At 47.0% G+C, this 26,850-nt stretch overlaps 1 long non-coding RNA gene across 1 annotated transcript; it reads right to left on the bottom strand.

The window, feature by feature from the left end:
- Nucleotides 1-3,416: 3,416 nt before the first annotated feature.
- LOC125700359 (uncharacterized) lies at nucleotides 3,417-17,754 on the bottom strand. The gene is made up of 3 exons (XR_007379880.1): nucleotides 17,728-17,754; nucleotides 16,571-16,705; nucleotides 3,417-5,875 (listed from the first exon to the last, which is right to left on the bottom strand). It is a non-coding gene; the product is annotated as an uncharacterized LOC125700359 (long non-coding RNA).
- Between the last annotated feature and the right edge of the window lie 9,096 nt (nucleotides 17,755-26,850).

The following is a 26,850-nucleotide window of genomic DNA, read 5'->3' as shown; positions in this document are numbered from 1 at the left end:
GACACATTTCAAAACCTGAGCCTCTCGCAGCAGCAAACCAAGGTTAAAAATATTGTGCTACTGAAAGGTGTCACCTTCCCTCTCCTACAAAGCTGTTCTCAAAGCTGTTCGAGGGCTGAAAGAGACCTGGAAACTTTTCTCTTTGCCTTGAGGGTGTAGTCAGCTTGTCACTGAATCCAAAAATAGTCCTCAGAGTATTGATTAACCTGTCTGAAGCAAGCAGCAATGAACTTGAGAGAAGAAAATGAAACCAAACAAAGTATTAGACTATGTTTGACTGCAAGATCTGGGTTAGGAGTAGCACAACATCCTTTGTTACAAGTTACTGTCGCTTTGTAAGGATCCTATAGTTCTATTTGCTCTCAGCCAGCAGCACTATACCCATAGAAGTCCTCTCAGCATGGTGGGAAGACCTTTCTCCTAGGATGGTTATTTGCCTATTCAGTGATTTGTACCTGCATAATATTTCACAACTCATTTTTTCTTTTATGTAGGTTTTTTTTTCCTAATACGAGGTCATTTTTCACATAGTATGGTGTTTTAGAGTTCACTTAACAGTCTCCTGGCTATTTATGTAGATTTGGGTGTATAACATTTATAAAGATCATCACTAAGAAAAGTAAGTCTCCCTTGCTCAGGGAAAAGGTCCAGTCACACACACTGAGCAGTACAAAATCCCACAGAACACGCTCAAATCTCACGCTCCCATCTTCTTTCTGCAAGATTTTCTGATCTTCTTGCCTGAAGACTTTACATGAGATCATTGGCTGACTGTTTAAATCTGAGAGCTAGCAAAGGTCAACCTACTCTCCTTAGAAGCATGGTTTCACTGGAGATCAAAGAGAGTGTATAGACTGCACGGAGCATACAGAAGTGCAGCGTCAAGCATGGATTCCTTCACAAACATTCCTCTGCTACCAGGAGAAATCCAATTACAATAGGGATAGATACCTATAATCACATCAGCTTCACGATAAGTCTTACTGTTGTGCCTTAGTACCCAGCAATAAAACAACAATCAGTGTGTGCAAACACCACATGATGGCTGATCTCTGGTGTTATGACCTTTCTGGTAGTGCATAATCTCATCTGCCCTCACAAGTGGAGATAATTGCTAGATTAGATTAGAGCTCACATATTATATTGCATATCACGTGGATACTTTTCCAGTCCTATGGGCGCATTAGGACTGGCAGGGAAAGCTCAGGCTGAGACCTATGAGGAGGGATAGGAGACTCTGAGGACTGCCAAGGCTGCAGCAATGTCCAAATGCAGTCATCAGTGAGGTGGAGGTTTAACTCCTTATCTTAAGACACCTTCACATGCTTCCCTGAGCCAAGTAGCTTCAGCTGGAGCCACTGGTATGAAGTTCAGGAAGCAAACTGCTGAGTCTGGAGAAGGATATTTCAGATGGGGAAAAAAAAAATCTGAAGAGTCCATACAAAACCAATAGCAATAATAATATTCTTGCTGTTCTAGAGCAGGGCAATCACATGGAGGAAGCAGGGTAAGATCTGGAGCTCTAACAAAGGCAGCCAGGGATGCTGTGCAGAGAAGGCACAGCCGTGGCATTACCTGGCTTCTTGCCCAAGCTGAACACATTCCTCATATTGAGGTTTCTTCAGAAGCCAAACTGAGACCTCATTAGAGACAGTGACCAGACAGTCACCATTCTGGGTATAGCCAAACCAGCTCAGGCTTGCTGGCTGTGTTTATGAGCCTTCCTGCATTCCTGCATTCCAATCTAAATTGTCTACCAGACAGTTGGGATGCAGGTCCCTGCATAAGCAAGCATTTGCAAAATTGTGTGAGGAAAAAGTCTGCTACCCATTAGTGTGAAACCCTAATGGCAAGGGGAGATGTGCTCAATATGCTCACACCCACTTCACCACCACCAGCCCTTGCACTGCTGACACATGGCCAATGAGCAGACAGGCTGACCAGACTCCTTCCTAAGTCCCAAAATACAACACTGCAAATGTAGGCTGCCTGTGCTCTTGATAAGGGCTGTCCTGGATAAATCAGATAGCCTGTCTGTGGAACACAGTTTGTTTTTGCTGACAGAAGTTTGAACAGATGCTACATGGCTTTCGCTCTGAAGATGTGCATTTCCTCTCTGCCTGACACAGCTCTTGAAACTTGCATAGGTTTTGGGAGACACACAAGGAGAATAGATCCTGCTCTTTTGATTTAGAAATTCCTTGTTGCTTTGTTCTGGGGGAAAAAGCTGCTAGATGCAAAGGAGACAGAGCAAATTCCTAAACGTATGATCTCCCAAGAGAACCAGTACATTTGCAATGTAATGAAGACAGTAAGTTAGCAGACGAAACTTTTGCTGTAGTGATCCCACTCTCTCACAGATCTCACTCTGTAGTGATCATGCCAACTCTCCACAATCTGGGTCCACCAGGAGTATCCTCTGCAGCCTGAAGGCAGCAGAACACCTAGCACAGCTCTGACAGTGAATGGGAACTAATTAACACAAGTTGTATAATATCATCTGTCTTCTTTTTTAGTGGTCTATCACAAGATCACAACTGTACCAGCAACAATACCAGCAACAAACTAACAGAGCCTTGCAGACTTGTAGAAAAGATTAGCAGCCTTATCTCACAAAAGTTGAAACAGACTTGAGCTGATGCTAACCAACAACAGAGGCCTCTGGCATTCAACTCAGCCAGAGTTTGCCCTTAGGAGTTATAAACAACCATGGCAAAGTCTTCGCACAGCCAAAGGGCAGCCAGTAGGGAGCTGTATCTCCAGGAGCAGCAGTACTTCAGTCATACCAGATCAGCCTTGCTTTCCATTTGAGGGTAGTAGCTGCCTCCACAGAATCTCCACCTCTCCACTAAACTACATATTGAGTTTAATCTTGCTTGGGAAGGATTGGTGTTAAAAACCTATTTCCCCTATATCTGTGTGTCTCAAATGATCTGAGGAGAGAGCTGGAAAATAAATGATCTTAAAATGCTGGTGTCTGCATCACCTCATAGAACCTGATGGCAAATTCAATAATATATTTTGCATGGAAATCTGCCTGCAGGTGGGTGAGTGCTTTGCTATAATGTAAAGAGTGCATTTGGGAAGGAGGAGGCAGGCAGCCTCCTTTTGTTTGGTTTTGTTTTTTTTCTGTTTGAAGATGAAGGGGAAAATACACCTGCCAAAGAAGTGAACCTGGGCTGTGAATAAATGAAGTCGCAGGAGGAAGGAAACATTTGTTTAGCTCCCTTTCTCTGTATGCTACACCTGGCTGCCAGAGCTACTGCAAAATTTCTAACAATCCTACCAGGCTATTTGCATTTAAATCGCTTTTCCTGGCATTATGTAAATCCCTCATAGAGCTGAAGTTTTCTGTTTCTTTCAGGGGCTGCACCCAGTGCTTTTCTCCCAGTGCTGCCCCACTCTCCTCCCACTGCTCCACTGGGTTATACCAGCACCATATGAAACTATGTATGAAACTCCAGCTGTTAGGGGCTTGGTTTGGACCTGGAATAACATAGGTGATGCATGCAGACTTCCCATATCTGCATAACAAAAATCACATTACCAATTAATTCATAGCTGGGTCTAAAAGAGCATGCATTTTAATCCAACACTCTCAGAATTCAGATATGTTTTTACAAGGGAGCATTCCCAAAGTGATTCTTCTGTGGTATTTTCAGGACTGTATATTTAAGGATTCTGTTGCCTTGGACAGCAGAAAGGAAGGCTGCTGCTTTCACCGGTAAGGAAGTTGTGTGGATAGTTCTAAATACAGAAGGTTACATTTTTCCCCCTCTGAGAATTTGAGAGAAATGAATGTGGAGTATTAGTTCTGCAGCTCTAGCTCCAGTCTAACTCCGAACACAGAACTCTTATGCGAAAGCACCTACATTTGAGCAAATACTTGATTTCATACTGAAATTCTGTAACTTTGGTTTGGAATGGTGGTTGAAAGGAATAGCATAACAGCAACGGGGTCTAAAAACTGCAGGCCAAAGGCAGATACAGGGCAGTGTCAGCTGTGCATTCTGTGGCTTTTGAGTAAAGACAAAAAAGACAGGGAGCAAGTAATCTCCAGGCAAGTCCCTAATTCAGGCAGAGAAGTCTCCAGCTCCTACTTAAATCACCACAGCACCAAGGCTTTCATAATTAACTTCATACATTGCCTGCAGACTGCAACCCAGATGAGACACAGCATGGAGAGGCTACAGCTCAAACTCTCTTGATAGTGAATATGCAGGCACTTTTGACATGCTTCATCGTTTGGCCAGGGAAAGCTTTGCAACACAACAGCATTTAGCAATCTCAGGTTACCCAGCGAACAGCCATGTGTCAGGGACATTCCCAGCTGGTCAGTGGGCTGCTTCCTATAGGAGCAGAAGAGGGACATGCCAGCAGAGACCTGGGTGGGAGCCAGGGCTTGGGTACAATGCCATGAAGTGATCTGGATGCTTGCTTGCACGCAAGCACCTTAATTTGGAAAAAGAATTAAGACCTTGTTATTATATCCTCTTAATGCCTTCGTAAATGAAAGAATCAATGTCACAGCTTGACAGCAGACACCCCATCAGAGCACATCCCCTGGTATGTGTCAGTCCTATTAAACACACCATTCTGCAACGCTCTGGTAGCTGCAATGTACTTTTCACCCTGCACTCTAGGTAATATCCTCTGGATTTATGGTAAGGTTTAGTCTTTTCCAAGCAAATCACTAATGTTTGTCGAGTACTTGGAGATCATCCATTGAAAGACTCTTCAGAGCCACGATCTATTATGCCTTGGTCAGAAAAACACAGTTGCTGAACAGGAAGAACAAAAGAATGAGTTGCAGACCCCCAGTAAGCATTCAACACAAGTTAATTTGTTCAGCAGCTGTATTTTCCTGAGACAGACTGCATATTTCCATTGTTAAAATAAAAACGTCCACTGGGCTTGCATCCTCTATGCTTCACACTGCTGCCAATCTAGTGAACAAGTAAAATTCCTTTAATAAATATGAGACCCACTTGACTAACTTTGCCTTTGTCCCAGCAAAAAAAATGAATGAAGCCAAAAGATACACGAGGCTGTGTAATCTTCCCCCTCCTAGAAAAAAAAATAGTGGAAATCTGGCACGTGGCAGGGCTAGGGACATGTGAGCCATGGCTGCCATGTGTCCCCAAACCACCCGCCCTTGGTGCCATGCAAATGGTGCCAGCCATGGATGGATGGAGCCTGCCCCACAGCCCCTGTGGTGCTGCTGCCTCTCTTTGTAAATCACAGATTTGCCTTCTGTTCACTTTTTAGCCTGGAGGTGAATCATTTGGGAAAATCTGATAAAATCCATTCAAACACAGTTCAACTATCAAAGCCTGAACAAGTCTTGGTTAACTTTTAAGTTTACCCAAGTTTGACCAGAGCTCACATGACTGAAGCGAGTGTTTGTTTTAACTCCAACAGTGTTGTTCCAGCCTTAGAACCTGTGGAGAATTAGATCCATAAACATACCCCACATTAATGAGTGGAGACACGATGAGGGCAGAATCTGGGGGGGGAAAAAATGTCACAGAAAGCATCATGCTTCTGGGGAAATGGCAGAGGAAAAAAAAACATGCTGCTTTGAGATCATAGGCTCCAATGAGGAGGGCTACTTCCTTTGGAAAGGAATTTTGAGGACAGAAATGGTAAGATGATGCTGATGTCCATAGCACATCTGAAATGCAGGCTCATCCTCCAGCACCAAAGTGCTTCACACTGGGAGAGCAGGAAACCTGCTCTGTGGCCCACGTGGGACAAGGAGGACACCAGCAGTGGGGACATGAAGGCAGAGAGCTGTCACCATTCATCTCTCTGTGCATTCATTGCTGTCAGGCAGATAAATCCAGGCTTTTCTTCAGGAAATACCCAATGGGTGCTGCAAGGTGAAAGGAAACAGCATGCTGAGCTACAGACACACAACCTGCCATACACAGTGCATTTCTGCCACAGTGCCAGGCTCCAGGCCGTTCCAGCCTTTCTCTCAAGAGGCAGGTAAAGCCACATGTACAACTTTGTGAAATTGAATTTTTTTTTAAAAAAAAAAAGGTAAAAATAAGAGCCCTATGTACTTGACAGCCAACATCTCTATAAGCAATTTGTGCAAAGGGTGCTCTGCATACTGGATGTGACCCTTACAACAATCCTCCAGCAGTCACCCACGTGTAACATTTATATCTAGCCCCAGAATAAACCCTTTTTTATAATCCTGCTGCAAGCTGTTGAGCAGGGCAGCCCTAGACTAGATTTTGCTGCTGTTGTGGAAAAGGAAGAACACGTCTCATTTTATTAGAATACAAGAGCAAGCCTGCCATATCATAAAAATTTAAAAATAGTGCAGAGTGCTACCTTACATAAAACACTGCCCTGAGCCACGTTCTATTCGCAGCATCACATCCCAAAATACACTGTAATCCCAGTACAAGCTGCAGACCAATAGAGATCGGATGCTGACATTTCAGACACACAAACACAAACCTTCCACACCAAGTGTGCATGCAAAAATCAAAACAAATGCCCATTTTCTGTGCAATTGAACAGTATACCCGTCCAGCCACAACAATCTTTCATTCCACTCAACTCTCACTTGCAAGCCTAATTTAATTAACCAGATTTTTCAAAGACGCCCAAGGGAACTGTGTGCCCTTCAAAAAAAACACTGGGACTTGGCTTCCCCCACCATCTGTGCTTTTGAATAGCCTCTTCAAACCCTCCACGTGGGAAGGAATGGACCCTGTGAATACCTGGGATGCATAAGAGCCCTCTCATTGCATCACTGGTGCCCTGTACTCTGCTTCTCAGTGCTGCCCTATTTCATAGGGGTCCAGTAGATCTGTGGGTCGGTGCTCTCCAGGACTTCAGTCCCTCTTTCACAGAGCCCCCCCAGGTGCTGCCTTGGAGGCTCTGGGTGCTGCTCACCCATCGCTTGGACTATGTGGAGCCCCACGTCTATCCCACTGCAGCAGTGAAAGCACATCAGAAATGTCACTGCCAAAATATTGTCATTTTTCATGCCTGCAGCAGCAGAGAGGTTATCATCCTCAGGCTGCCTTCAGTCTGTTTGTTGTCTCCCTATCCTTTCCACAAACATCATCTCCCTCCCTGTATTTAAACTAACCCCAAATATTTTGACAGAACCAGGATAGGAAGCAATTACACGTGCAGTTACACTGGCAAATCAAAGGGGACGGCAACCTCTCAGCCTGACACAGTAGCAACCACAACAGCATTTCTGCCAAGTTTTTATTCCCATTCCTCTTCCAATAACTTCACCTACCTACAATCCTCACAGGGAGTGGAGAAAACCTCTTGGTCTTACCACATGATGCGGCTGTCACATGAACCTTTGTAGCTGAACCCTCAAATACAAACTTCCAGGACACATTGGCCATACAACCTCAAATCCAGTATCACATCACACTGTTCCCGTGACCAGCCTGGCACCAGCAAGGAGTTATTTTGGGTAGGCTGGGGTCTGCTTGGCTATGCTACATGCTGATGGATATCAAGTAAGACACAAATTAGCCATGCGCCCTCACAGCAATGAAGATTAACCATTTACTGGGTTTTGTTGGCAAGAGCAAAGCCAGATGGACAATGTAAGGAGCCATGCCCCTCTCATAGCTCCTATGGGTCTGTGGCCAAGTGCTGGGAGGGAGTTCTGAGTACAGAGGGGACGAGATTGGTACAGAGGCACTGGGGCCAGTACATGCAACATGCAAGCCCAGGCTGTGAGAGCCAAGAGAATTTTTAGCATTCAAGAGAAATGTCTGGGGAGGGCTGATTGCAGTCTTCCACAAACTAAAGAGAATAAGAATACGGAGTCTGGCTGCTCTCAGAGTTGGACAGGCAGTAGATAAGAGGAAACAGCCATAAGTGACAATAAGGACAATTCTGACTGGATATCAGAAAATAATTTGTGAGTGTCTGCACTGCCTGGAGCACCCATTCCACCTATATGCTTGGAGGTATTCAAAGCTCAACCAGGCAAGGTCCTGAGTAACCTGATCCAACTTAGAAGCTGACCTTGCTTTGAACAGCACATTGGATGAGGTGACCTCCAGAGGTCCCTTCCAATCTAAGTTATTCTATGATTTCCTGGAAAAAGTTCAGATGTGGAAGTTATCTTAAAAGCACTTCTCTCAAAACTTCAGCTAAAACTGTAGAAGCACTCCAGAGGCTGTAGCAATTCTGATAAGCCGTCTGTTATCCACAGCTGACTTCCCAGGAGAACAGCTCGTGGGACTGCATGCTGCAGGACAAGAGGCCCAGCCCTGGTTCAGCATGCCAGCACCCAGACTGATCCATCTCAACGCAGACAGTGCTCCCTCAGCTCTTCTCTAGTAACAATAGGGTGTTTCTTTTCCCCAAAGAGTTCAGTCAACAGAGCTATCACAACAGCAGCTCTTCCCACTGTCAAATTCACTTTTTGAAAGCCACGAAAAATGAAGAGGAGAGATTATGGAGGAATGTGTCTGCACAAAAGTGTAGTTTCCATTGCAGGGCTTGGAGGGGAGATCAGGCTGTTGTGGGGATTAAAGAGATTCCGATCCTTTGGAAAAAGCCATGTTCTCCCTGGCAGGAGCATCTCCCCTGTCACCCCCCAGGCTCTGTGATACACTGCTCAAATGGCACTTACTTCCCCAGGAGCTGTGCTCCAGAAAGGGCCGTAAGAAGTGGAATTTGGCCACAAGAGCAGAAGACATCTATGGGATGCAGCCCAGTGGTGCTCACATTAATGCAGGTACATCTTTACATTGCCTTTTGCAATAAATACTTTCTGCTTCAACGCGAATTCAGTACTCCAAAAATAACTGCAATTACCCAAGGAGCAGAGGAGCCTATTTACAAGATTTAAAGGGAAAGAGGAAAGAAAACATTGTAGAAGAAATCTTGCAACACCTGGGCCTCTAAATACAAAATTGGAGAGAAAAAGGGCAACTGCATCTTGCTCATCTGTTGGAGGAAGCACCTCTGTGTTTGTGCCTTGTGTGACCCAACAAAAAGAACTGCTGAAGTTGAATGGCAACAAACTATCACGTGAAAATCAATTGCCCTTCCTGAGCAAGTGATCTAAAGGGAGGAGGGGGCTCAGGCAATATTCACACCTGGAAAAGTTTGAGTCATCACTGAGCACAGGGGAAAAAAACCATTAAAAAGTCACACATGTACACATATCAGGAAATGTTTAAAAATAATAAACTTGCTGCAGTGGCAGCAGTGATTGCTGTCTATCCAAGAGGTGAATAATTCAGAAGGTACCTGCTTCACTCAGGATTTCAGGGTATTCTCAGACGTGCCAGAATTTTCTGCTGGTAAATAATGCATCTGCGGTATTCAAACACACATGATCCCCAATTAACAGTAAAGATTAAACAGGGATGAATTTGAAATAAGGGAAGTCTGAGGAAGGAAAATTCCTATTAAGCTGTTTGGGGCTTTTTGTCCTTCCTGTGTTCCCTTGCAGCTGGGTGCTAGAGCCTCTCCAGCAATGAGCAGCTAGCACAGCCCCTTAGCTCAGTGCTGGCCTACAAAATAAGTCACAATGGGTTCCAGAAAAGCAAACAAGCAGTGCATGAGGCAAAACAGGAAACAAACCATCTAACAGTGCAGATAGCCCCATGTTTGCATTGATCTGTTAAACAATGATGACCTGCATGTTGCAAGACTGGAAAGTAATCACGTAGATAATCCACGTTGCAGAGGGGGAGCAAGCTGAAGGCTTTCATTTCAATTACTGAACATTGGTGATTTGGAGAAAATGCCTGCTGAATCTCTGAAGGCTGTGCATGCAGCTCCTGCCCAAAGCAGGGTGAGCCAACGGGCAGCACTGCAGGTTCACAAGAGACCTCTCCAAATGCCCCCTCCTGTTTCCCTGACCATTTCTATCCCCATCTCTGAACGTTGAGAGATTTACAGCTGCAGAAAGAGGATAAGCGCCTCCTCTGGTTTATATGGTGGTTTTAGGAGATCTCCTTTATCGGAGTGGAGATGCAGCTATGTCTCCAGAAAAGAAGCCAAGAAATGGAGAAAGGAAGCAAGAGCCCAGCCCAAGAAAGCAAGAGTGCACAGTGCCCTGGAAATTAATCTGTAAAGACAAAGAGAGGCCTATTTTTTTTTCTTCTGCACTATCTGAATTTTTCTTGAATCAGGCTTTATTCCCTGTGAATTTTCATCTGATAACATCTGTTCACCACAGGAAGGGCACAGAGCACTGCAAACACCAGCAGCAGCACTGCATGGCAACCCACGCAGCAGGAGCAGGGACACAGCACTCATGATCCTGTCTATAAACCAGCTGTATTTCAGAACCAGGCTGAGACCTTCACAGGGTACAGGACACCCTTCAGCCACCTGAGCTTTCCTGTGCCACTGGGGACAGGTGGAGCTGAGCTCAGTCCCCTGATGATGCATTGCAGGCACTGGTGCTGCTCCTCTCCTTCTGTACCAGGGAGAGCAGCACCTCTGATTTCAGGGCACTTTGCCCAAACGTTTTGTTTATCATGCTGCTGCAGTTACTATTGTTCCTAAATTGTTTTTCTTATTAAATTGCAGAGGTTTTGAGTCAAAATAAACTTTCCTTTGCAAGTGCATTTACTAGCAATTGGCTGGCAGCAGAGGGGAGAGTGAAGGCACAGGGGAGGGAAAGCAGAGGAGAATTACACGGTTTCAGATTCCTGTAAACAGAGAAACATTTTTCCAGTCATCTGCCTGCGTCCAGTGGAAATAGAGCTTCAGTTTCCTCCTGCTAACATCGAGGATCTGGTGGCACTGCTGCTGACATGCCCCCATTTTTTCTCCTGCAGTTGCTGGATGCAGCTCAGCCCAGCATGCCAGCATGCATTGCTGCTGTTTCCCTCTCCTCGTGCCTCCCTGCTGCCCTGCCTGCTGCCCAGCAGTAGATGCCTGCACCTTGGGCGGCCCCACAGCAAGCCCACTTCCCTCTGCTCCTGCTGCCCAACTCCACAGGCATGGGAGCAACTCAGAAGTGGGTTTAAGGATTACAGCTGAACAGACATAAAGGGCATCCCCAAAGCCTCCCCCCGCAGCTCCCATGATGCCAGCATCTCCTTGCTCAGCCCACAACTGGTGTTTCTTGGATTAGCTGTGCGTGGCATCCTCATGTTCTATGTAAATACAGCACCTAGTGCACATGCAGCCCCGCTGCATTAATGGTATATTAGTAATCTGCACAGTGCAAACACAGGGAGTTGCACCTCAGCCACTGTCACCAAAGATTTACACACATTTTTCAATCAGTTAATGTCAATATTTTCCAGTGTGGTATGCAAACACTACTCATTTCAGAGGAATATCCTCTGCCCTCGATCTTCTGACCACTGATCCTCAGCGGTTTCCCACCAAGCCATAAGAGAACACCATTCAGTTCTGCCTGTGAAAGCTGATCAACAGGTGAGAGTTTTCCAAATACACCATTGAATGCTTCCCTGGAAGAAGCCAAGTGTGAAAGAATGTTAGAAATGATGAGAAGAGCAAAAACAACATGTTGACACTCACTTAAACATGTGCAATAATAATATTAATTTATATCCTTTGCATATTGCTACTGCCAGGTTTTAGTATCCATGCATGTACCATTCATAAGTACTGTTCATACACAAAGGGCAAAGACTTACAGCTCTGCATTTGCTGACAGTGCCAGCTGACACATTTAGCAGGAAGCAGCCTGGTGGTTAAAGCTGCAGTCTGGGCACAGGTGGAGGTTGGGTTGTTCTTGGCTGGACTGCAGCCCTGCTGCGTCACCTCAGTGAGATCACCTCAGCCACAAAGCTGCCAGGACAGCATGTTCAGAGTCACCCCATGGTCATCAAAAGACCAATAGAAGTGACCTTGCATCTCTGCGTGTCTATATATGTGTTCAGGTACAGCACAAAGGGTTGGCTAGAACAGATCTGCTCAGATATTCAAGTTACCTCCCAGAAGCTTTTGCTGGTGGGGCGCTACACAGGCTGTGACAAGATCACCCTGCTGTCACACAGCTCTGGACGTGCTTAGGGCAAGCAGCAGTCTCACCAGAAGTATCCCTGATGCACCTGTCAAAGATTACAATTATGATTGTAATTGATACAAATCATGACTGTTTGATGGCTGATGCTAAATGAGTTTGGCTCCCATCCAGTTTCCATTGGGCAGGCATCTCCATCTCAGAACACAGCAACATTTGGTGTTTGTCCATATCGTCATCTTGGCTGGCACTGCTACCCAAGGCTGCTTATGGGACGTGTCAGGAGAACAGGCTCGCTCCTACAACCCGAATTATGCATGTAAGCAGGGCAGCATAGAGGAGCCTTTTGTTGTTAATTGTATTTAACTTCCCTCTTGGAGACAGGTGGAAGGGTTTGTGTGACAGCATCTCTCACCAACGCCAAACTCCTCATGTTCTATTTGACAATTCCGAAACCGACCTCATCCTAACATGAGAAGTTTGCTCACAAAGACTACACTACAAGCTCTCCCAAAATGCTTAGATTAGCACAATGTGATTCAGGAACTTCCTTTGTTACCAGCCCTCTGCCCCCGTCAGCACATTCACTTGATATTGTTTTAAGCTTCATCCTTGCATGAGGACCAAGCCGAACAAAACAAATCTGATAGCAATGCATAGGCAGCCCCGTGTTCCCAGTGTGCTTCTAAGAGCCATGGCAACACAACTTTCAAAGGACTGCCTCCCTCCCACCCATCCCATTGCTGCTCTTGGACCAAACAGGGGGCAGTGATTCCCCTGTGCCCCAGGAGATAGGGATGAGGGCATGGGGCTGTGAGTGCAGGCAGGGTACTTCATGCTGTGTGCACCAGCAGCAGGGAGAAGGAAAAAGCAAATGTGGGTGCGCACGCATACATGGGTAGCACGGTTTGGGAGGAGAAATAGGGGAAACTCATCTCTTCAGAGAATCAGATGTGGGGGTCCTGGCACTATGCCTGTCTTGACTGCAAAATGTAGAGGTAGGGAGGGAGTCTGGCTGGCTGCAAACACAGGCTTTGCTGTAAGATGTCTGTGCAGTTTCACTGAAGAGCCTCTCCTGCCTATAACCTTGAGTGCCACATATCTCTCCATGAAGGCAGGGGCTTCAGCTCCCACAGATCCCCAGCCACCTGAATGACAAGGGTGCACCCATGATGCTGGGCAGGATAGCTCCTAAGGGCACTCCAGCATAAAGCCATACTCCAACCTGCTCAAACGTTTTTTTTTCCTGCACAGCTCCAGCTTCAACTCCTTATCCTGGAACACGTCAGCACCCAGCCAGCAGGAGGGAAATGCCAAATTTGTAGCAGATTGGAGTTTATTTTTAAGCAGTGTCAAAATAAAAACAAACAAAGCAACCTTCCCAACACACACACACACACACACACAGAGGAATGAAACCAGCTCATAGAAACAATAAGCCCAGCACAACACCAAGACCTGGGAGCTCCCAGTGCTGGTCGCAACCCCCACGTGCTGCCTTCCCTGCTTATCAGTTGGCACAGGGGCTGTTGAGGCCCTCAGCACCAGGACACAGCCCTGCAGGCTGCCATGCAGCACCTGGTGCACACCAAGCTCCATTCCTTCTCTGTTCTGCAAGCACCCCATTTACTCGCTGTTTTAAAATGGGATTACAGCTTGTATGAGACCATACTCTGCCCTCACTGAGGATGTGATGTGAAAAAAAAAAAAAAAAACCTCCCTTATTATGAGTCTAAGCCATTGCAAAGCCCTTAATAAATTATCTGGCCCACTCCTTTATGTTTTCTCTTCCTGGATCATCCATTTTCCTTGGGAAACCCAAGGTGAGGAAGCAGTCCTAGGCAGTACTGCTGAAGAGGACAAAGCTGTCCCTAAATTCTGGGGTGCTCATCCAAACGGGGAGGATTTTTCCCCTCAAACAAACAACCCAGATATCTGCCAAGATGAACTTCATCTGTGTGAATCTGCTACAGTCAGTGGTAACTGCAATGGCACAAAGTCAGATGTGCTGAACACCCAGAGGGATGGCAGGTGAGGATGGGGCAGAATGCCCCTTCACACAGCCAGAGCTGCCCTCACTGTGCTGGGGACAGGAAGGAGCAGCTGGGCAACCCAGCCAAAACCAGCTTAGCAGCGAACATCTGCAATATGTAAAGAGAAATACATGTGCCTGGACACAGCAGGGCAGAGGGTGCAGGCTGTCCCACACCCAGCTGCCTCCTCCTCCTCCAGTCCATGGGAAGCCCTCAGGGAGTGCTTACAGCTGGCAGGTTTCAGCCCAGGACCCTGCCCTAGCTCAGCTGCATACCCACCACACAGCCCTCATGTCATACTGGCATCCCCACAACCCTTCCCCTTGGGTCACCCCGTGGGTACAGGAGCACTGAGCAACATGGGTACATTTCTATGGGCCCACAGGTATTTGCAGCAGCAAACTCACAAAGCAGACAGAACATGAATTACCTCCTCATTAAGCTCCAGCCTTGTGCTACTGAGGCACATAAAGAGCCTCCAACGTCACATCTCAGCCATGTACAAAGCTGTCTCCATGCTGCATAAATCATGCATAGCCACATCATCTGTTGGAGATGCACAAAGCCACAATCACTAATTGTGCTGAGGAGCACAGCATTACCTGCAGGATGCAGCTGCAGTTAGCAACCTACATGTAGTATGGCGTATGCCTCTAGATTTGAATGTTACAGCTCTGATTCTTGCCTCCTTCAGTACATGGCAGCTTATACATCTAGAAGAGGATGCTGGGACTCTGCATTCAATTAACAGTGACAACTTCTGCTTTATCACTCTGGAAAGAAACCACAGCACCAAATGAGCCCATGTGAGAGCCCAGATGAGTAAGCCCCAGATGTCTTATTACACACAGGCTTTTCATAGCCTATTTCCAACTTGGAAAGTGACTTACAAAACTAAAATTACCCCTTATCTACTGATACTACACAACATCCACTAGCCAGGCACAGGATTGCTGGGACAAAACCAGAGCTTACAGTTAGGGCACTCCAAAGGTATTTTGAAACAAAGTTCACACAGAAGCCCATGTAAGCATACAGGGCAGAAGCTGTATGTGCCCCTCCTGTGCTGCTGCACAGGAACCACATGATGAGCATGCAAACAATACTAGCAATGTATCTAGCAAAAGCCAAGGTCCAGTTTGAAACCTATACATTTATTTATGGTAGCAAGGCTCTGTGTAGACTTCTGTTCTCCCACATCTACTGGCTCCATCTTTAAACAGCATGGAAAGAACACATCTCCAGTTGTGCTGCTTCCCCTCACAGCATTACTTGCTTTAGGGTCTGTCCTTGGCATCATTCACACTCTGCTGACACCAGTTTTTAGGCTGTAGGTAATGCTTATGCTGCACTATAGCAAACTGAGCATAATGCACTGGAGTCCTCTGCTCTCTCCTGAACTTGCATTCACCTGGAAAGTTCATTGCAAAGGCAAACAATACAAAGAAGAGACTGCTTCCAGATTCAATACCAAAAAGCTCAAAATGATGGGGAAAGAAAATTAAGTTCATGTAAACAAGAGGTGGCCAGGACTGAGGTGCCAGGCAGAAAGGTCTCCCAGTCGATCCCTGTTCAAATGGAAGCCAATCCAAGGAGCTGCACTGATAGATACAAACATCTCGACCATCAGCTACCCCCCATCAGACCTAAGGAATGATTCAAACTCAAACACAGAGCTCTGACAATCCCTTTTATGTGGCACAGCTTGGCTTTCCCAGCTCCACACAGTTATTTTCTCCCCATCCTCCTACTCAAAGCACAAACTAAGAATACAAAGGTCGTCCTCTTCCAAAACCATAGGCAGAGCTATACATCTCTGACATCTGCTTGCTGCTCCATGTTCACTCTCATTACAGTAGCACATAAATCTCTAGAGAATTACAGGGGAAATCAGGTGCTCGTTGTCCTCAGACATTTCCCAGAGTGCTCAATGAAGGGACAGCACATCTCTGGTACCAATATATTGCCTGGGAACTTTGAAAGCAGTATAAATAAATGAGTCTAGCGCATATTACCAGGAACAGAATGGCAGAATGCATTTCATATGGATGAAGTTGAAAAATCTTCAGAGCTAATGGCTTGAAGTGGTTATGAAAGCTGACACAGCACCATAGATATGACTTTCTTCTCTTCCTTCCTTGTGGAGACAGCATTGACTGGCTGGGCTCTGGGTTTGCCCAGAGCTGGAAGTAGCACAGCACGTGGCTTGCTGTGCAGGCAGCCTGAGCACCTAACAAGCTCACCACTGGGTGTGCAATTTTAGTATGCTTAAAAATAGAAAACAAGCTTGAGAGCTATGTGATATGGGCAGTGACCCCTCAAAAATTAACTGCAGTCTTCTCTGTGGCCCATATGTGCCCAGAGAGTGGGCTATCAGAGGTACAGCCACAAAGTAGGGGGCTTTCATCACCTCCACACTCCCAAAACATAACAGAAGCCCAGGAAAATGAATGGGCTTTGAGATCTGCAAGCCCACAGCCATTCCCCAGGGTTAACCATGCTCAGCTGAGCACCATAAAGAGGGCTGAGGCAAATGCCAAGGTTGACCATAGCTCTAGGCAAGGCAAACACTTACTTAACAATCTTGGGCTCCTCCACCTCTGCCACATGGAGCGGGGACACTGACAACTCACACATGTTCAAAAAATGAAGACAAATTCCACCAAGCATCTCCAAGTTCTGCTCTGTCACTTTTCCCATGTTTTACATTCTGTGAGCATAAGCAAACACAACAGAACATAAGGGAAGAAGGATTTTTTTTCCTCCTTCCATTCCCAAAATATTAAAGAGGACGTTGAGAGAAAGGTCCTTCTTTCTCTGAGAAAGAAGCAGCTATCCTGAGAGCACGCACAGCTTCCTTGCACCAGCCCTATGCTAGGGCAGATACACAGCTGTGTGCACACACAAGCCTAGCCTGACTCAATAAGAGATGACTAAGATCCCAAGTTACACACAGCCTGTGCCCTGAACATGGCACAGCTCCTGCAACGCCAGCCACGCAAAGCTCCCACTTCACTGGGATGCACCCCACAGCGTTTTGAGGATGGAGCGCAGCCATCCCTCAGCATGCCAACTTATTGGCCTTGCCCTACAGCTCTTTCTGAGGTCATGGGTGGTAGGACAGGCTGGCTAGTGACCTGCCTTCAAGGCTGAGAAAATGAGATCCATTAGAATATACAAGAAGCTGAGACCAAAGCAACCCTATCTTTCTGTCTGAGCATCTAAATACCACTGATCTGATAAGGGCACATTGCCCCAACATGTCTACAGGGAAAGAGTGGAAGCTTTCTTCTTCCCATGCATTCCCACATACTCACTGCAATGAGTAGATAAATAGGTTGGTATGAATAGCAGCCCCCTCATTTCCCCTGTCTGGATGGTTTGAGTCAAGTGCTCACAAGAAGGAGAACTACCATGACAAGATGTCCTGATTCACTGCAAAGAACACACAGCAAAACAGCATCCTCCCTTCAAAGCCATTACCCAGTAAGTATTTGCATAGAGGAGGAGAAGCACCTTGAATGAGTATATTCAAAAGGGTGCCACTACATCACTAAACTGTATTAACTTACACAAAAGCATATTTTGGGTGAGTTCAGCATGTTCTTAGCAGCATAACAGGTAAGGTAAAAATGCAGCACTTTGAAGGAGGGATTGATAATGCACAGCAATAACAGTAGAATAGCAAATTCCTAGGCTAGAGCAAATAAAAAAAAAAAAAAAGTTGCTTACCTTCAGAAGGCCTCAGGTAAGCAAGATCCCCCAGCAAAACACCCTTACTGCTCCCCTGCCAACACTTAAATGAGGTCTGGGAAGGGGTGGATCCCAGCTCCATCCCTTCTGGTCACTCAGGTATCCTGCATGCACCTGAGCTCCCCAGCATTGGCCCTGCCTTCCCACCAGGTGCTCAATCACTGCTTCAGGCCATGACTGAGCATTTCCGCTACAATCAGGCTGGAGATCAGCCAGCCTGTGCTCTCCCGTGGCTCTGAAATATGGCCCTGCAGTGTCACTGTGTGATGGAGAAGAAGGCCCATGCTGGAGCGTGGGCTGGCTATCAGCTCGCAAGCAGTGAAACTGAACCATGTTACACATTTACAAATAGCAGCATGCTCTCTTAAACCAGGGCCAGGGGTAGAAGAGGAGCTGGACAATCTCAATTGAGCAGAAAGCACTGAGGCTGTTCTCGTTGGGCCCTGTACCCCAGCCTGGCGAGGAGCAGGCTCCCTCCCTCATCAGCTCCCACCTAGAGAAGGAATTTCAGTAGCAACCATCACCATGGCATCGCTGTGCCACTTCTGTTCAGCAATCCTGCCAGTCCTCGTGGGTTTGCTGAAATGCTTATGACATTTTAGGTGTGGTGAAGGGGCAGGTGGGTGGGAGGGATGCTTCTCAGAGCACCAGCTGCTGCATCAAGGGGAGGAAAATGCAGAACTTCATCTTTTTCTTATAACAAGTGTACAGCCCTGCTGGGTGCTGAGCACAGCTTGATGCTTCGTATGCCCAGAGAGCCCCTGCTTGAGAGAGGGGAGGGGGTTCTCACTCTTGTCCCCTGATTTGGGGAGGTTGAAGGGCTGAGTCACAAGACTTGTGTCCTGGCTCAGGCTGTAGCGAGGCAGTTTCAGTTCCTGCCCCAACTGTCGCAATGTCTGCACTGCATACAGCAAGAGAAAACATTTGTAATGCAATTTTCATGTCAATTTTCTGCTACAGTCAGCCCAAGGTTGGCTCCCTCAATGCTCCTCCTGGGCTTCCTCTGTTCTTTGCATTTTTCCCACTGCCCTGCACCCAGTAATGACAAACTGAGAAGCATTTCCCAAGGGTGAGAAATCCTCACCAGAATCACCTGTCATTAGTCCTGTCTGACAAAACCATGTCAGAGCTTTGGGGACTTTCTCTATTTTTAATTGAGCCAATCTCTCACTGGCATTTCCCCCTCCTGGCTCCTCATACTTGTGATGACAGCAAATAGTGGAGAGGAAGGAATGTTGGGATGGAGAAAAACTGCTGCTTCCACCTGAGCTGCAAGGATTGCTCTACAAAGGATGCACACTGGGCATTGCTGCCGCTGGAGCACAGGACTCTTGTTCTCTTTGTTCTTCCCATGCAATCAGCATTTGTCATTTAGTGTCTTCTTATCGTGGCCTTGCAGTATCACATCTTGGCTTGCTATTTAGTCTTCCAGAGGCATGAAAGAGCAGCTTCTCCTTGAATTTATCAGCTCAAATGGGGGACACTGCTTGGTGCCATGCCAGCGAGCTCCGGAAGATGTCTTTTATGTCTCGACCAAGTCAGCGAGTCTATCTCTTTATAGATATGATAATGCAAAAGGCTCCTCTTGGATAAAATCTGGAGGAGAAGAGGTGCCACCTGCCTGGCTGGGGAAAGGATTCGCTCTCTGGAGCCTGGTAAGAGCCGGGCACGGCGCACAGCTCTGCTCAGCAGAAGGGAGGCAGCCGCACTGCCAGCAGCAGCCTGGGAGCAGAGAGCCACTGAGCACAAAATTAACACACTGGCTCATCAGGAAATGTTAATGCAGGCAAGAGGGGGAATTGCTTCATATGGGCAGGCAATCTGTGCAGAACAGATAAGCTTGATCAAAACCTGGTGCAAATCTGCGCACTTCTCTCCAAAATCTGCCCTCTACCCTCAGCTTGAGATTCGGAATAGAAAAAACAAAGCCCCGAATAAGGTGTTAAATACTCATGGCAAAGAAACAGCAAAACATTTTGCTGAAATGAAGCACAATGAAGACATCAAACAAAGCTTTTATAGACACAACCAAGCAATAGCCATGCAGATCTCTGGCCCAGGAGGGGAACCACACAGCTTGGAAAAAAAGGTTGTGGTTTGGATCTCCATGTTGACACACAGTTAAGGATCTGAAGGTGTGCACCTTATTGCACACCTTTTTTTTGTCATTACATCCCCCAGCAACCCTTTCCGAAGCAGGACCAGTTGGGTGCATGGACTTTGTCATGCTTTCCCTCCCTGCTTTGTCTGATCGCACCAGATCGTTCCCTCCTCTGAAAAAAGCTAAACCATCTCCTCCATCCGTGGCACCACAGTGAGAACCACAGTGCCTTGGCAGAGGAACTGTGGGCTGCCTGTGACAGGACTACCACAGGGCCACCAGGGCTGAAGCAGCAGAACTTGCCCGATGCTGATGTCCTTTCCAGGCTGCAGAGGCAAAGGTGGCTCTGCCTGTTTAGTGGCACGACAATCATCGGGGTTAAACTGTTTCCTAAAAAATCCAGAAAAGTCCTCATTTTTGTGAGCTGTACATCCACCCCAAAGCATTAAATGGTTTAAAACAATTCAGTTTTTAAAGAAATACAAATTCCTTATAAGGAGCTCCTTCTCTTCAGAACAATCCTAAAACCAAGTATAAATTCCTAATGAACTCTTTTCCACTACAAATCCCATCTGCCTTTCATCTGCTGTCCTCTCCCAAAATTTGGTGCTTATTTTCCCCAACCTCTCCCTCCTCCTCCATCTTTCCCCACTACTGCCATGCGCTTTTCACAGTGGAGACCTAGAGCCCACTTCACCCAGGCACCACATCCTTTTCTTGTCCTTCACACGTGGTCAGCATTGCATAGGAGCCACTTCCCCCTTTGCAGTGATATTTTCACTTCCTTTGGAGATGACATCCATCCACCAAACAGGGACAGACTGGGGGACCCTGGACCTGAGGTGGGTGGGATGCAGCCATCTGGGGGAATGGATGCCCATCACTGGAAGTGTTCAAGGCCAGGTGGGATGGGACCCCATGCAGCCTGATCTGGTGGGGAGCAACCAGCCCATGGCAGGGGTTGGAGCCTGATGATCTTTAAGGTCCCTTCCAACCTATGCCATTCTTTGGTTCTGTGAACGGAGGTGGACACTGCTTTGCTCCTCAGCTCAGGATTGCTTCCGAACTCAGCCATCCAGTACACTACAGGAGGCAGAAAAGTAAGGTCATGGTGGTAAATGATGGCAGTTGCACTGGAAAACAAGTGGCACCAGCAGAGCTGCCTACTTCATGGTTCCTGGCCATCACAACTTGCTGCTGGCCCTGCCACTGCCTCCTAGAAATGTATCACAGGGCTTGGCACTGCTTTATGAATCACTTAGTGAAGGAAGAGAGAAAGAGGGACGAGGATCTAGTGAGGTGTTACAGCAGCCAGAGAAGCCAACCCCACCTCCAGCATAAACAGATGCTTGACTGAATCTCCTGGCACCTCCAATCCCAGTGGGGAAGAACAGGAGGTCCAGCTCTATCCTATGCCTTACAGTTAGAGGCTCTGATCTTGGCATCCCAGCTGAGTGACTGCTTTGTACCCTGCTCAAAAACTGCCTGGATGGGGCCACAGGCCAGAAGAACATTAAAAAGTAATTGAAAGGCCTGGGGGATAAGAGGAAGGAGAGGACAAGCTCAAAGAAACCAAGCAAGAAACCTGAGGCATGGCAGTGTTTGTCTGAGAAGACAATTAAATAAAGTGGCTTTGAAGAAAATGAAGAAACTGTCTCAGAAAGGATCCTGTGAGGGCAGCAATAGCAGGGATGGTGAATGGCAGGCTGTGGGGCCGAGCTGCCAGGAGAGAAAGTCTACAGATCTACTGCAGCACTGCTGCCCCAGCCCAGGCTACAGAAATCACCACAAGAAAAGATTGAACTGATACGTTACCAGTGCAAAAGTAGCCCTAAAATAAGAGAACATCACACCTTACACAGGGCTTATTAAACAAATGCTCCTTTTTCATCCAGGGAGTATTCAAAATTACACAGATGGTTAAAGCATATCTGTAGTAGTGGTAGTGGTTTAGAAAGCTCTCTGGAGGACAAGAAAATTTTGGACTTTTTTATTATTATTAACGTCAACAGGCAGGATTTTAAGGTGGAGTGAGCTTATTTCTGCTGTAGCTGCTGCAGAGAAAGTGCTGACCCCCCAGCCAAAGCCAGATGGTGAGCTGTGCCCAAACCCTTTGGGGAGAGACCTCGGAAAGAGGCACAAAGTATAACCAAGGGTTGCACCTATGGGGCAGCTCACAGAAACAAAAGCAGGTTGGGTACAACAGCAGCAGCACAAACCCAAACAGCTCTGCAAGGGGCAGAGCAGCCTCACACCAGCCTATGGGACAAAGGATGCTGCGCAGTAAGGAAACCGCGTGCATTCAGTGGCACAGCTGGTTTAGGGCTAGTTTGATCAAACCCCTGCAAACACACCGGTATAAGGTTCAGGCGGATGAATGGTTACACGGTTTGACAGAGCTGATAATCCTTTGCTGTGCAGTTGCAGAAGGTGTAACATTTTCTGGAGATGGCAAAGAGGGACCTCGATCCACCATATGGTCTCTGTCCGCCCCGCGCCACACTGAGGCTCGTGCTCTCATGTGACACACCATTAGCGAGTCACATGCAGCAGAAAGCTATTTTATGGCCAGATCCTGCTCTTAGAAGCTATGATGACTAAACTGGCTAATCAAATCAGCATAAATTTGCAAACACCGTTTTAGCAGCTGTGACCGTAAATATCATCAGCAGAATGTGAATAATCCCGAGCGCACGATGGGTTGAGTAATGGGTTCCCAATGGGCGTTGAAATCATCAGTCCGCTGCCTGGCAACTCAGAGGAGGGGGCGAGGGGGGGAAGGGGGTGATTATGATGAGCCTGAAACAGCAGATGCAGTTATCACGACAAAGCAGTGAGAGCACACGCACCAGAAAAAGAGAAAAAAAATCATTTACTGAGACAAATAATCACAGTGGATGACCTGTTCTGGCCCTGAAGTCTCCCAAACGTGGGCACATGTGCATGCTCCACATGGAGGGATGTTGGGGTGTTTTAGCATTCCCAAAGTGCCTCATTCGGCATTTTCCAGGGACCTGCAATAGACTCCCCATGCACACATACCATTTTGTCAACAAGGCGTAAAAATAATCAGCTGAGGTGAAATTCACTGAGAACACAGACACCAAGGCTAAATTTGTTTTTAATTTGTGCCAGCTTCTACTAATGGGAGCCTGGTTGCAGGGCTCCCAGCACTAACAAGAGGAGAAAGAAAAGAAATCTGCTCAAATGAACAGCACACAGCAGCCTCAACCTCCCCTCTGGTGAGGACTGGTCGTGCATGTGGTCCCAGAACAGATGGAGCAGGCTGGAGGGGCATGGCCAGAGTGGAAGGACTGCCCCTCCGACCCCTGCCAGGGGCCCAGGGGAGGGTAAGGCTGCAAACACAGCCAGCTTCTCCCCCAGCAAAGCTCTTCAGGGAGGGAATTGGCTTTTGTGGCTCAGAAAAACTAATATCTCTCTCTGCACCTGCAGATGTGAACCTGGATCTGCCATCGTTTGCAGAAAACATGGGACAAAATCAACTGTGATGTCTCGGTCCTGAAAGCTTTTGGTAAGCTGCTAAAAATGCTTTGCCATTACGGAAGAGATTGGGGTGGTGGGGATATCCCACAGCACTTTAAAGCAATATCCCTTAATCAGTGTCTGGAGGACAGGAGAAACGTGTTGCATCTTGCATTGTATTGCACACAAGTGACCAGGAAACAAAAGGACAAGTGACAGAGCATCTTGACATGCTAATGGAGAACACCAGAGGGTCTCTGCTACAACTTTATATTTTGGACTGGGTTGGCTTGGCTTGTTTTTTCCCTCACTTGTGTAGCATTCTAAACAACCTCCTTTCTCCTAAAGGGAAGCTTCTTCCAGAAATGTCCATCCACGAAAGCTATCTCAGCTGCTGGCTATCCACTGACCTGAAACACTTTTACAAGACAGCTACATGCTGCTGACACCAGATGGGAATAGGAAGACTGAGGGAAGAGAGATGCACAGATCCTGGTGCACAGAAGGGATGCAGAAAGTCAGAACTGAGGAACAGCTGGGCTCGAGCTGCAAAAGCTGCATCAGTATTTCCCCAGAACAGAAGCATCATTTGAACAAATTAGACCCAGACAAGCCCAATCCAAAAACACATACCAAGATCTCGATCCATTCAGCACGTCTATTCCCATCCAGACCCGTCCCTCATAATGAGTTTCTCCTTCAAAACACGCCCACACTGAAACTCCAGTTACTAAAGCCAGGCTAGAGAATTAGTGGCAGAACCCTACAGGCTCTGGTCCATGGCTGAAAGCCCTTTTTTCCAGGTCCAGAAGATTCCAGCTCCCTCCCTTCAGCATGCTTCAGTGCAGCGTCAGCCTCTGCATGCACTGCGGCCGGGCCAGGGCCGGGAGGTGCCAGCTACTGTGAGTGATTGTTCTTGTGCTATTCCTGGTTCCATCTGAAACACAACGTCCCGGACATTTTGGAAGAACATCTGTTCCCATCTAAGCCTCCCAGACCCACAAGCGCTGGATAATTCAATGAAGAAGCAGGGAAACATCTCAATTTGTAGATGCAGAGCTTTTGGCAGCGTTTGCTGCTCTTTGCTATGCACACAGAAACTCTGTCCTTTGTGACCCTCTGCACACAGCAAGCTCACTGCAAGGAAAGGAGAAAAAAAAACGCCTTTCCCTGTTCCCTCCTGAAAGACATAAAAATGAAGGATGTGCTCATCGATACTGAGAATGCTTAGGCAAATTTTAATTAATTAATGTGTTTACCATGCGGGGGGCCACTGTTCTTATTTCTGATGCAATAGCACACCCAGGTCTTCCACCCAGCAGCTGTCCCAGGGCCACATGACAGGATCCTGCCCAGACCCCAGCCATGGGTTCCTGAGATAACAAAACCTCTCTTTGGCTCCCTTGGTGCCTTCAGGCAGGGCATGACTAGGAGCGAGCCCACCCGCAGCAAGCAGCGCATCCTGAGGACGAGCCCTGCTGCAGCACCATGTGATACCTTCCCCCTCCTGGGAGGCTTGGCAGGCAGGCACCCTACAGCATGCTGGGCATCACCTGCCCTGTTTTTCCTGGGATTGCAGCTGCGTGGGCTCTGGATATTGCCACACTGCTGCAGGGATATGGAGCTGAGAGCTGAAAGACAGAACAAAGAAAGCATGAGAAAACCTATTGTTATTTCTATACAGCATGGAAGCACTGAAAAGAAAGAAAGAAAAAAAAAGTAAATGGTATCAGAATCATAATTACTACTCAGTTATTTGCCACTGTAAAGCCAACATCATAATCAGCCCCATTCAGGCAGCTTGGGGAACAAGCAGTGCAAAGCCAGGTCCATGTGCTGCGCTGCATAGCCTTTGGGGCTGTGTCTGAAGGCACCGTTTGCAGCCAGCACTCAGAGATAAACCTCAATCAGATTTATTGTTTACCACAAAATGCTGCAAAGCCTCTGAGCTCGGGAGCAGCAGGCTGGGAGGAGATGGGCAGAGTGCAGGGTGGGCAGCAAGATGTTTCCAGCCAGCTCATGTCAGGACCAAGGAAAAAGATCTGTGGATCACAGACCCCGGTTTCACACCTTGAACCTCCTGTGAGGCACAACTGCTGGTGGAGGCGCGAGGCTCCTCTGCTCCCTCTGCCCGTTGCTGGTCATGGAGAGCACATAAACGACAGGGATTTGTCCAGGATAAATCCCATTGCCAGAATGAGGATGTGAAGTGCTCCTGCACATCCCAATTAGAGAGGAGTGCAGGCAGCAAAGTTATGTTTCACACTCCATTTTTTCTTTTTCAGCAGCAGGAAAAAGGATTTCCTGCTGCCCATTAAATCATCAATTTTTCCCACATGGCTGCTTCAAGCACAGCTTTATTATCCCTGGCGCTGACTTGTGGGAGCACTTGTATTTTCTAGAAGAGATGACAAGAATTTGAGGTTCTGTGATTTTTTTCTGTCTCCCACCTTGGATTCGTTTCTTTTTTTCTTTCCTGAGAGGAGCACCAGTGACATTTCAAGCAGCACATTTGCTGTATGCTCACTCAGAAGAAATTAAGGTCTTGTCTATGCATTTTCCCTTAGAAAACCATTCCCAAGCTTGTGACATTAAAAAAAAAATCCACTTTTATGAAAACATAAAGATTATTTCACAGCAATTCTATACAAAATAAAATTTACCATTAAGCACAAGAAGTTAGAATCAGAGATCCCACCTCTGATTGTTAGGACCTGGGGAAATGGCTTCAAAATAAAAGAGGGAAGATTTAGATTGGATATAAGGAAGAGGTTTTTTACAATAAGGGAGGTGAGGAGTAGCACAGGTTGGTTGCCCAGAGGTGGTGGTGCCCCATCTCTGCAGACACCTGAGGTCAGGCTGGAGGGGCTCTGAGCACTGATGGAGCTGTGGTGTCCCTGTTTGTTGCAGGGGATTGGACCAGATGGCCTTTAAGGGTCCCTTCCAACTCAAATGATTCTGTGACTCTATGATAATATTCATTCCCCCAACAGAAGATCTGTCCAAGTTAGAGCTGTCAAGTCAAGTACACCACTAAACCAAGTTGTATCACTGATGTAACACTTTAACACATCAGTAAGGGATCACATGTTCACGTTAATCCTCAAATATGCCGACAGGTTCTCAAAAAGGGATGTAACTGCACAAGTGCAAGCACTGGGGACAGTTCCAATGACCTCAGAGCACAGCAAGGGGATGCTGATGTCACCTAGCCAGTTCTGCTCCTGCACTGCTGCTGGGGTCTGGGCTCATAGGACTGGTTACAGCAGCTGTGCTTTGCTCAGGTTGGAACCAACAGGAGAAAATCTCAGTCTGAACACACACATGCCTCCATCCTGAGCACAGCCACATGCAGCTCAGCCCAGGAATGAGAACTATGCGACCAGAGGTTTCCTCTGGTTATTGTTTGGGGTTTGGGCTGTAGCAGAGAGAAGGAATGAAAAAAACATGGAAGGAGAGCAAGAGAGAGGCAGAACACCAGGCCTGGCCGTGGGAGCTCCAGCCCAGGGTGACCACAG

Source organism: Lagopus muta, chromosome 14 (genome assembly GCF_023343835.1).
Source record: "Lagopus muta isolate bLagMut1 chromosome 14, bLagMut1 primary, whole genome shotgun sequence".
In the NCBI taxonomy this organism is placed as follows: domain Eukaryota; kingdom Metazoa; phylum Chordata; class Aves; order Galliformes; family Phasianidae; genus Lagopus; species Lagopus muta.
Note: the sequence above shows the minus strand (reverse complement) of the source record. Positions and strands in the feature narration are given on the sequence as shown.